Source organism: Pseudopipra pipra, chromosome 6 (assembly GCF_036250125.1).
Source record: "Pseudopipra pipra isolate bDixPip1 chromosome 6, bDixPip1.hap1, whole genome shotgun sequence".
Classification (NCBI taxonomy): Eukaryota; Metazoa; Chordata; class Aves; order Passeriformes; family Pipridae; genus Pseudopipra; species Pseudopipra pipra.
In genome coordinates this window covers 56,586,813-56,599,425 of record NC_087554.1, presented here as the reverse complement: position 1 = coordinate 56,599,425, position 12,613 = coordinate 56,586,813, and positions in this window count along the sequence as shown.

The window sequence follows — 12,613 nt, the reverse complement described above, 5'->3', positions numbered from 1 at the left end:
ACAGTAGCCCCAAGGACAGCAAAATGTAGCAGTGGTGTCACTTAGTTCCCTTATTAGTTCTCCTCTAGTTCTCCTCAAAACTGATGACTTGTGAGTCAGCTCCACACAACTAGAATATAAAAACCTTCTTTGCTTCAAGAAATACATACTCCTGGTGCTGCCTCTCTGCAAAAGAAGCTGTTTACAGCTACATTTGAAGTCAGAGAGGACACCAGAGTTTTATTTATTATTATATTTATGGCATTTAGTATTACCATTCCTGCATATTTGGGTTTTTTTTTCTCTCTTTATGATACTCTACACCTATTAGTATAGGAACTCAAATATTTTTCCAGAGTGATGTTATTGCTGTTCCTGCGTTTGTTTGGGTTTTGGTTATGCTCTTGTTTTTTTAAAAGCAAATCATCCTGGCATGACCACTTATAAATTGTCCTGCTTAAGGACAGACTCTAGTTTTTTTGACTGGACATGACAGAGTTTTCAGCTATTTGGTCTTTCTGGCTCTCAGCCACAAGAATACATTCATAACTTTCATATATCTTCAAAGTGACTGGCTTGATGGAAATTTCTGCATGTTTTTGTGCAAAGAAAGGTGCATCCATTGTCATTTTGAGATGGCCAGAAACTCCAGTTGTGTTTTCTTTCCAGGGCCACCAATGTCAAATATTCTATTTCTGCAAACTGTTTTACATTAAAAAAATACCAAATACTTTACAAGAAAACTAATCAACTGGGGAACACTTCTTTTTATAAAAGTTCAAACCATTTAGCTCAGCATGAAAATAATATGAAACAGTTAATTACTCAAAGTGATTTATTATTCTTCTTATGCCAAGTCAAAAGCAAACTCAAATCCATGGACATCAATGGATTTAAATACATTTTGATGTGTGAGATGAAAGAAAATCAAATATTCAAGGTAGATTTTGCTCAGTTAAAAGAAAATATTTGACTTTAAAATTGAGTAAGACATTAACAGTGGGGTCGTGCAGAGTTCCATGAGACTTGTAAGGGTAGGCAGTGTCCCTGTCCCCTCTGAGTCACTTAGTGCTGGATACTGATAGAGAAGGGAATGAGCTGTTAGCTCAGTGATCAGAACTGGTGTCTCAGAGGAGCTCCATCTTCCCGAGAGCTTTTCCATTAAAACCAATTCATCTGCAACGCTTGACCTTTGCAATTCCACAGAAAAAAAATTCCAGCATTTACCTTCTCAGATAAAAAAATGCAGTGCTTTTTACTTTAGGGCAACTGATAGGAACAAAATATGTGCATGGATTAAAGCAATGCACTTTAGATTAAATTCAGAATAAATTAACCCACACTATACTGTTTCTTTTCAGAACTGCATTTTTAACAAACCCTTGTTTGTTCACAGCCCTGATAAATATAGTAAAATGGTGCAAAAGCACATGAAGATCTATGATTGAAGAGTAGTAAGGAATGAATTATTTGGACAAAGCATACATCAAATCATAAAGGCCGTGTTTGTAGTTAGGGTTTTTTCCTGTTTCCATGAAAGACTTGGAGTATGCAATGGAGTGCATTTATTTAGAGTGCAGATGGCATGAAGCTGAAAGCGACAAATATCATGCTGGAAACCAGGATGCCTCTCTGAAAAGGAGTCAAAATGTTAACATGGCTGCAGGAAAGTCAAACACCATGCTGAGATGGAAGAACAACCTGTAAAATGCAGGCAGGTGTCCTTTCACTCTGAACTGCCCAGCTGGAGGCCCAGCATTGCATTGTGGGGAACATGAGATCCAGTTGAAGAAAGAGAGGAAGAGAGCCACAATTGCATGAACATAGGTCTGGAAAACCCTAGGATGAAAAAACTAGGAAAGTCTGAGGCTGAAAAACAGAAAGAGTTGTTAGTCTAGGAAAAATGAGACGAAGGGTGACATGATAACACCCACCAAATATGTAAATGCTGCTGCAAATTAAAAGGGAGTGGTAATGTGTTTTCTCTGTTGTGCATAGGATGAAATGAAAAGTGTTTGCATCTTTTATTAGACTTACAAACTAATCTGATAAACATGGACAGGTGTATAAAGCTTTAGCAAGCTTGAAATGGAAGCGGTGAATAAGACCAGCTTTGCTCCAACACAGCTCCTCAGGACAGCATTTGAGCACAGCAGCAGCTTGTCCCGACTTCAGAATTCTTGTGTCTTTGGGCATTTTTGAGAAGAGATCAGGCAGAAATGATTCAACTGTCACCCTAGATTGCTCAAGAAGTTAAGGGTCTCAGGAGGGATGTGACAATCAGTGCTGCTTCAGATCTCTTTTTGCTGACTAGAGATATGAACAGGAATTTATTTAGTCTGTGGAATCCTAGAGTAAGCCCTCTAGTAGTTGAATCATAGAATCATAGAATGGTTTGGGTTAGGAAGGACCTTAAAGACCATCTCATTCCAACCCCCTGCCATGGGCAGGGACATGTTCCACTAGATCAGGTTGCTCAATGCCCCATCCAACCAGGCCTTGAATACTCCCAGGGATGGGCCAGCTACAACTTCTCTCTCTCTGCCCAACAAATAAGCTGATAGCAAAACTGGAGGCTTGTTCATATTATTTCAGCTATGTGAGTAAACAATGTGCACAGAAATAAGGTTGCATAAAGCCTGTGGAAAAACTTAAAGACATATTTTAATGAAATTAGTTCAATTTGAATCACCTCTCCAGCCAGTATAAGATTTGGAGATTGTGTAGGGAGATGTATATTTAAAAAAGAGATTAAAGGAACACTGCGATATGGTTATACTCATTTATGCCCTGAGACCATGGCCTGAAATCTGCCAGGCTCCCAGTGAAAGAACTGTGACAAACTCATTGAGCTCTGGAGTGCAGGTCAAGTCTTTTTTTTTTGGTTTCTTTAAAAAAAAGAATCTTTGCAGTTTTCCAGAGTTCATGTGCAATTAATTTAACTCCTTAACAGTTTTATATTGCCAGATGCAATTAAGAAGCTTTTTTCTCATTTACTCACCATCTTCCTTAGGAGATTAAAGGCCAGATAGTCTATCTTTTCATTTGCACTTAAAAATAAATAAAATAAAAATACCATGACAGTATTCACAATCAACACAGGAAAAACATTTGCTCAGGGTCTTATTTGCTAGTGTGTGATTTAAACCCGCAATTCACAGATTCAGGTACTTTTGTTTAGCTCTGTTTACTAAAATGAAGACATACAAAAGTGAAATACACCCTGGATTACAAAACGTATTATAGTATAATTGTTGTAAGAAAACTCCACACTGAAAGTTGCACTTATCCTCAATACACAGTTTTTAAACCATTATTAGGTGCTTTAAAAAAAACAAATCCAAGCAATACAACAGTAATCTAGTAAGCTTTTATCAGCAGAATATTAGCTGATTTCCCCAGCTCTTGAAGACTAGATGCTTTTACTATTGCAAGACCAATTTCTGTTGCTGACATTTTATCATATATCAGCTGGATACTTACAGCCAAATGAGTAAGTCCTGTGTAAGTACATAGAATAAGAATTTTGCCAGAGAAAAGCTCTTGTATGTTACCCTGGATATGTCAATATATGAAATTGGAATGGAGATCTGCTTTTGCCGTTGGTTTCTATGTGTAACAATGGTAGTTATGCTCTGGAACTCCTGTACTGATCATCAAAATTTACTTGCTCTTTATCTTTTAATACCATTTCATTTTCTGCTGCAGTTACAGTATTATAGTAACACACATAAATTCTCGCCAGATACTTAACTGCACAATTGCATATTTTATTCTTAAGTGTTTTTGTTCTGTTGCTTACTCTGGTCATTAGCTGCACTCCCAAATTTCCATTAGAAGCAGCTCATTTTTCCACTTGGTTAGCTAAAGAAACCTCTGGTTGCTATTTCTCTTGAAATAACACATATATAATATATGATGTTTTTCTTGAAGTAACATACAGAATATAGTCCTTGCAAGTATCTGACAGAATTCTCCAGAAGAATTTAAATGCCCAGTAATGGCTGCAACAGAAGCTGAAGAAAATAAAGCAGGAGAGTTGCTTAATCCACTATCAAACATGGGAAAAAAAATCTTAATGTACATACATATGTAAACATGTTCAGAGAAGTTAAAAAAAACCCCAAAATCTAAATGTCTGAGTCCCTAAAATAATCAGGAGCCTGTCACCAAATTTTGGAAATCCTATCTTAAATATTATTCACAGGAAACCTGTTTTTAATATGTGGAATCCAGTAGAATATTGCTCATTTCTCTTAATTTTACCATACGTCTGAACCACAATCTCTGACTTGGCCTGGTTCTCAGCAGCTCTCAGTACCTCAAGCCCTCCCTTGTAATCTGTTAATGACACATCAGCGATGGGTGCTTCTGCCTTCACCTCTCCTGTTTGAACTGAGGAGAGCGAGACTATTGCCTGCCCTACAGGATATTGCTGCTGTGTGCTGTCCCTGGCAGATCTGTCAGCTGCAGGGAAATGATCCTCAGACAACTGGATAAACCAGATATTCACACTGACGGAGCATGTGACTGCGGTTAAGGTCAGAGATTCAAAGACTGCAGAACTGGGACCTTAAGCAGGATTGCCCTGTGTGCTGCATATCACTGGCACCAAGGGAGATACCTGCAAAGTTAAAGGTGTGCTTCATTCTTTGTGGAACCAAACCAGGCCTTGATAATCCTGTAAGCACGTGCTGATAGGGGTTCAACTGATTTACTGTCTTTTTGTTCCCTTCCTCAGAAAATAAAGACTTAACTTGCTGATTATATGATTAAAGAAAAAAAAGAAAGAAAAAATGTTTTACATAGACTGAAGAATGTTAAGATGAGCTTCAACATCCTGTGATGCCAGGGCTGACACCCTCTTTATTTTACGTCACCATATCCCAAGCAAGATCAAAATAGATTATAAAAATTCCTGATTCTCATTGTTACCACTGTTATGCACAGTTCTCTAAAACAAGTGCTGAAAAATAATTCAGACTCTAAATGCTCTTTCATGTTTAAGTTTATACCCCCCTAGAATTAAATCCGCCTTCTCACAAAGGACCAAAAATAACAACAGTTCCACCTAAACTTCCTGTTGTAAATACAGAAGGTTCTTCTGGTCTGGTGCTCTTTTTCTTTATAGGCTTCAAGCAGCCCTTTAATTCTTACAGCTGGTGACGTTTGCTTTTAATGTCACTTTATCATATACTAAATTACTTTTCTGTATTTATAGCATAAAGGTTTATTGTTTTAATCTGCAGCTTTACATTCAGTGTGTTATGACTGCAAAGTATGCAAAACATTTGTGGTAGAACTTGTCAAGACAACACTAAAAACTTTGTTTTGGTCAGTTTTCAATGGATTTTATGTATTTTAAAACTGTATTTCTAAAGATAACAGTGAAAGAGGAGCTAAAAGAAGGTCATCTATTTAGACACCAGCTACAAGAAAAAACACATTCTTCCAAGGGTTGATCATCCAGTGTAATGTGCATGAACTCCACTCAGATTTACTAATGCCTTTTTTGCAGCGGTTCTCTGAAGAACCAAGAATCATAACCAAATGTTATTGGCAGAAGTCTTCAATAAAAGTGGATGCCAAGTATTTGCCAAAATAAAAATTTAAAATATACACATGCCAATGTTAGCATTAGATGTGCTTCACACCCAGGGAGGCCCAGCACAGCAAGTGCTTTACTGCATCAATCAGCTGTGCTTCAGCAGAGCACAGAGACTCCTTCAAGCACAGACATAACTGCTTTAAGGAATCAGATCTCTGATGAGAAAAGAGCAATGTTGTGGTAACAATAACACCAGACACATGCTGCATGAATTTCAAGTCTGTGCAGCTTTCCATACCCCTAAAAGTCTCCAAACAACTATGCAGAGCAATAGCAGGATACCCTTCACCTCTTAGCAAAGTGGTGGGTGACATTTTTTCCAGCATCCCTATCATGATTTCTTCCAAGCATTCACTTGCACTGGAAAATTGATAATTGCTGTCTTAACACACTATCTGCTTGACAACATCATCCATGGCAAAATCACTCTCATTGTATTAGATCAGCCACAGTTTATGGATAAATTCCTTCTAATTAACAAAAGACTGGCTAATAAAAACAATCAATTTTTGTTAAATGTACTGTACTTTCCATACTCTCTCTTTAGCCTCTTTGCATCTTCTCCTTTAAGTTCTTTCTTCCTTTTCTCAGACTTTGCAACCTGCTCCTTCCTTTCTTGATTTTCCTGCATTCGAACAGAATAACAAATAAAAAAGTAAATAAGAGTTACTGAAGGAGAAGCTTGTTAAGAAACTCAGTTTGCAATGAATAGCTACTCTGACACAACCTATGCACACTTAAAAATCTCAGCTGCCGGGATTTGGGGGTAAACAGCAGAACGGAGCTTCCTGGTCAATCCCTTTGGCCTTCTCCATGTGATGATGTTACCAGCAAACTATTTAATCAGCTTTAACTGCAACTTTTCACTATGGACTGAAATGCATTCTTCTTAATTAGTCCCTTTGTCCACAAAACAGAACATTAGTTTAACTTAATTAGCATTCTAGAGATTTATCCCGTAGCAACCTTGTTTGTATTCAGGGATTTCTACCAGAATTTTCAGGAGCTGTTCAACTGTGTTAAACAGCAATTCACAGTTTCTCTTCAGGCTCCCGTTAAATTTGCCAGCAGTATTTCTGCATTAGTGTTCAGGGGCAGAGGCCAGGCTGGATGTTTGTTAGTACCACTCACATAACTGCCAGGATGGAATAAATCCTGTTGGGATTTATGCAGACAGGCAGGACTCTGGTTTCCACAGAGCTGCTGGTACCAGAATGATATGATTAGTGGAGGAAGAAAAAGAAGTTGAACGATTATCACTAGTAAAAGAAGAGCATTACTCTCAGTGGAAGAGTATTTCTGGGTTTTGATAAGTAGCACAGTTTTAGGAAAAAGTAGTTCTGAACAACTGAGATGCCTGTAGCAGAACATTAAGATGATAAAAGCCATTTTCTTAAATGCAGTCCTTGTTCCAGAGCTGTAGTCATCACCAGAACACTGTCATCCCACCTGGAAGCTTCCCAGCTTTTCATTGCAACCAGTGAGTAGCTAACCTATGCATTGCAGGTAGATCAGTAGTTATAAGGCCTGCTGTCACAGAGATTTGTGTCATATGAAAAGACTTAATAACATCCAGAAAGATATTGATGATTTGGTACAGATAGGATTCTTGATGAGACATGTCTGGTCTTCTTTGCAGAGAGTTTGAAGCAGAAAATACATTTTCCCATTATAGTGACAAACCTGGTTGATTTCTACGGATCATCTGCCACTATTTCCATAAGATGGGCAGAATAAGTCCCAGGAAACATGCACAGGTTTCTTACAGCCTTTATAGAAATTAAAAGCCTAGGATCCTTTTGTTTTAAGAACTTTCCAAACAAATAAACTTGTAAACATCAACAGAGTTATTCTGTCTGAAATATAGGAGCATTATAGGCTCAAGGCTATAGGGACCTTCACTGGATTCCTAGAAAAGGAAAGAAAAACATTGTACTCTTGAAAAAGAAAGAAAAGGATCTATTGGCCCTGAACAGAGGGTGCTTCTGAAAGAATGAGGTACAGGTGGTGAAGTCTTTTGGAGGGCTAGAAGCCTTCTATCAGTATATGCCTCCTACATGCTTGCCTGATTAATTCTTGCTGTGCCTTACCATGAAGTCTTTGAAGTATTATGGTTGTTGAGAGACTTGCAGATTTGTGGGTCCTGGGAGAAGGTTTCTACGTAATATGACACAAGAAATAAAGGAGATGAATTCATGGATACATTGTCCTGCTACTTGAGCAGCACACACAGTAGTTAGAACAAACTGAAACACATTAAGAATAAATTTATAGATTAAACAAGCCTGAACTGAATCTTTCAGAAAAATTGAAAAAAAAAAATAAAATTCCCGCATAACAATTCAATGCAAATTAACAGAGTTTCTTCAGCACAAGAAAGCCCAAGAAGGTAAAGTGGTTGCAAGGCAGAGGAATGAATATTCACAATCCCCTCTCCACCCTCCTGGATTACTGAAAGCAGCTGCAGGGATGAGATTCAGTGAAAAACGATGTTGCTTTGGATTTGCACTTTGTGGGATGATAGATACTTGCTTTATCTTTGAATTAAAAGATGCTCCATGACAACTCTTTATCCCCACACTGTCTAAAGCACATCCTGTTCCAACAGCACAGGCACCCTACTGAGCAGCTGCTCCAGCTCAGTTGTCCCAGGGGAGCACTGCGAGGAACTATCCCTGTGCAGAGCTGTCTGTATAACCTCTGGCACCAACTGAGTACTTCCTAGAGTAGATTTTGGTTAACATTTTTTTCTCTTTATCCCAAGATTGGACCATCTCTGTGTTGGGACCTCCCTTCTTTAAACAGCTGCAAATGCTAAGGGAAATCAAATGTTTCCCCCCACTCCCTTATAATCACACAGTGATTCTTTTCCCCACAATTTTACCACTCAGTTCTCAGCACAACTCCAATTCTGGCTTTTTTTTTCCTTGAGCTGAGAAGCTATTTTCTCCCTGTCTCCTTCCTCCTGCCATCTGCTCCTTTTATTTTTTGAGAACTGGTGAAACAGTCATCAGCCCTGGGTGATGAACCAGTTCCCTTTCACTGAGTCAGTTTTGGAGATCTTTTTTTTTTTTTACTCTCTTCAAGGAGGTGGAGAGAAATATGGCAAAACCTTATTATAGTAATTCCATTTGTGTGGCTCACTTTTTGTTACCTGGAGGACAAGAAGTGGGAAAGAACCCTCAGGGAAGGGAGAAAGATCTTGTTTATACAAGGTAACAAAACCAAAATCTCTGTAGGTAAGCTCAGGAGACATGAAGAACCACTATTTATCAAAACTATTTCTCTTCTTATTTGATGTGGGAACGGAAAGATAGCACTAATGATTTTGGTAGCACTAAGAGACCTGCTTTACACAGAAGACTGATCTCAAAATAAAAGTTACACCTTAGCATTAAAGCTTAAAGTAAATGGCACTGGGAAGAGAAGACGGCTGTGGCTGATTGTAGTAAAAAATCAAAATTACAGAACAAAAAGATGCTTTAAAAATTAAAACCTTCAACTTTTCACCTCAAACTGCAGCCATAGGGAGAAAGCAAGGCGAGAAGGAAGAGGAGATTATTTACAGGTCTGCAGTGAAGGTACGAGATGCACACAACATGGCTAACAGCTGTGGTACCTTCAAGGGGAGGTGCTGCTGAGAAATGGAACTGAAAATAGGATGAAAGGGAGTTTATGTGTTGGGTATATAAAAAGAAGCTTCCTTCTAGTTGCTCCAACCTGGCTGTGAACAAGCAGCACCCAGAAATGTAGTTTACATCTCCTGCAGCTATACTAGGACACTACACAGCCTTTATTACGACTGTTTCTTAAAAGAACTGCAGTACCTGGAATTACCCCTCACAGTAAATTTCCAGTATAGCTCTCCACAGATGCTGAGCCATTCTGTTCCTGACTCTCTTAATTCTTTCCTTCGTGTTCAGAGTTTTATAAACTTTGAGGATCAAGCATATTGCCAAAACATCTGTGGTTTGTAGGGTTTGTTCTCCAGACTGTCTGTGGCAGTATCACATTATTTCAGAACCTGGGTATCTGCATTGCTTGGAACATTACAGCCCAGTGCCCCACAGGAGAAGCAGGTAGTGGGAACAGTACAGGATATATTTTTCATCTTCTACCACTTCCTCAGAAACTCCATTGTTTTCATCTGAAGCTATGGTCTGCCCTAAAACACTCCTCCAGCCTCTCTTGACCAGCAGAGCTGTCTGTATTCTTGCAACTCTTTTTGTAAGGTGGATGGTTGCCTCTACATAAGGCAAATCCAAGGCTGGGCCTCTCCTGGAGTCAGCACAGGAGCGGGAAATTATTGCTGTTAAAATATTTAAATGTGAAGCCACTGTCCCCTGGCATTAAGAAAACCCTAGAGGAACATACATTAGTATGTAGCTGGGGTTGTGAAAAGGAAGCTTACTGGAGGCTTACTGCTTGGGAGGTTCTCTACACAACTTTTACAGGGAAGTTGCTGTTTTCTGACCCCTTATTGCAAGGAGCACAATCCTATAAGTTAATAAAGTGCCAAATATAATCTCTTGGGAGAATCAGGGATTTCTTGGGAATCCAAAACATACTGTTTGGAACTAACTAGTACAATGAAATACTGACATGTAAACATATCTTCCAATTAGGCTTTGCCTGTTGGAAAATCTACCTCTGGCCTATCTGCAAAGCCTATAAAGCATGTCATGTTGCATTTCCTTCACATGCCATGAAGCTCCTATTGCACTGAGGACTGGCTAATAATTTTACAGTGGAAAAAACAACTTGAAGGGTCCTTAGCTCCCCATAGCAAAAAAAAAAAAAAAAAAATCCCATTTTATATTTGTCCACATGCCCATTTGCCACTGCAGGTTGCAAGCACATAAAATTACTTTCATTTGCTTCTGCAGCCAGGGTTAGGTAGCCCAGCTTGAAATAGAAGAAAAAGCAAATTCTTCCTTGCTTAAGAAAAAAAGAAAAGTTCTCAACCTATTTCTAAACATTCACAAATGCAAACCACCTGTAAGGCCTTGAGGAAGATCTCTCTGAAGGTTTTCATTGTGCTAAATACATCTTCCAAAGACAATTTTGTTCGGTCTTCACAAAGATAATCAGCAAGTTCTTCCTTCTTCTTTTCAATGGTGACAAACTCCTTCTGCAGGTCCTTTGAAGCATCGAGGCTGTCCTGAGACACATTTTGCAACACAATTTATGCAAATTAAGAAGTAGCATGTTCTGAGCTGCCCACAAGACTCAAGCCAGTTAACAGAGAGCAGTCAGTTTTTAAAAAACTGACAAATAAGGCTGGTTCACAGTGTGTGATATTTACTTCTGAATCCAACCATCTGCATTTCCCCTCATTTCATTTGGCCCAAAGCAGCTCATTCCATGATGAAAGTTGCACTTCTCCATACAGCCCCGTGGAAATTAGGCACTACCTGGGATTACTGGCCAAGGGAAATACAGCACCAGGATTTCTACCTTTTAGCTTTAGTTAAGTGGCCTGTTTTGCAAATATGAAAAGCTAGGATGTTAGGAAATATGTGTGGAGAAAAAAATCATATTGCAAATCTGTTCACTTTAACCCCCAAACAAAACATGTTTCTGTACTGTACCATACACATTTATAGTTGCAGCCTAATTTTCATATTTAGGGCCTTCCTTTCTTTTACCCACACAAACAGCTGTCTGATCCTCAGCTGTTGCCATATCCCAGTATTACAGCTGTGTCCATATCCCAGTATCACATTACAAAAATGGAGGAAAATCCGGGATGCTCCTTCCATCAGGACACAGGAGGAGGGTAGTTATGACCCCTTTCCCATAGGGCTCTGCATCCAGTTGCAACCTGAATCACAGTGCCTTTGAGCAGAGGGGGTTTAGGAAGAAATATGGGAAATATGGGAAGTGTGCCACACTCACATGACCTACTTGAACAGATTGTCCATGCTGTACTTTTAAATCGTCTGTTGATGACAATAAACGTTTCTCTATTTCCAACAGTTTCTTCAAATTGGCACCTGCCTCAGCCCGCATGACATCAATGTGGATTCTGAAAGGTCCACAAAGATACATTGAAGGGGTAAGTCTTTTGTTTTCTGTAAGGTTATTACAAACATTATAATCTCTGCAAATGAATGTAGAATTAATTGTCCAGCCCTGCTTTTGCAGGTGGTTCTCCTCTATGTAAATTCTTTTTTTATGTGCTCAAATCTTCATCTAAGAAAGAATCTGTGCTTTTGCCTTCACTACCTCCCTGGACAGACTGTGGAAGAACCTCACAGAACCTCCCTGTCCTAGTATTCAAAAAACTCCAAAAAATTTCCAGCCTATTTTTATTCATAGGCAACACAAGCTCATCTTCCCCATGCCAATAGTGTCCTTATTTAGCTAGTTCTTTTCCCTCCTTGCCTTTTCTCCCTAGTCTATTTATAGTCCAAAATTGTATCTCTTCTCTGAGTTACTTTAGCTCACGTGGAGATCCAAACCCAAACGCTGCCAAACCAACATCCTCTGTACTTCTGAACTACTCTTCGTGCCAGACAAAATCTACTGAATCAGCAAAACTTGGCTTGGTCTTTCACGGTGCATCCACATGTAAGCAGCCCTAAAAGAGTCCCTTGCAGGATTTGCATTGTCCACAGTTCTCCACAGGTTGATTAAGCAAATCAATTTTGTAAGTTTTAGAGTTTGACTGAACTAGAGGGCAATTACTTTGTAAAGAAGAGCATATTTGTATCATTGATGAGCAAGATCTAGTTTCGGATAAGAAAAGTATTTCTATTATGACACAATCCAAGAAGAAATTCATGGTTCAGAGCAACATCCAATTTAAATTCTGCAAAGATAACTCACAAAGGCTGAAGTGTTTTCTGTTCAACTACCAAATTAAAATACTTTTAAAAAATTATTTAGCTGTTACATTATAAATGTCAGTACATCTCCAGATTTAGAAGTTACCCCTGCTTCGAGTTACAAATCTAAACCACTTCAAGGTTCCTATTAATCCCATGAATTCATAACAGGATTAAAGATGTTAATCCTGGTGCT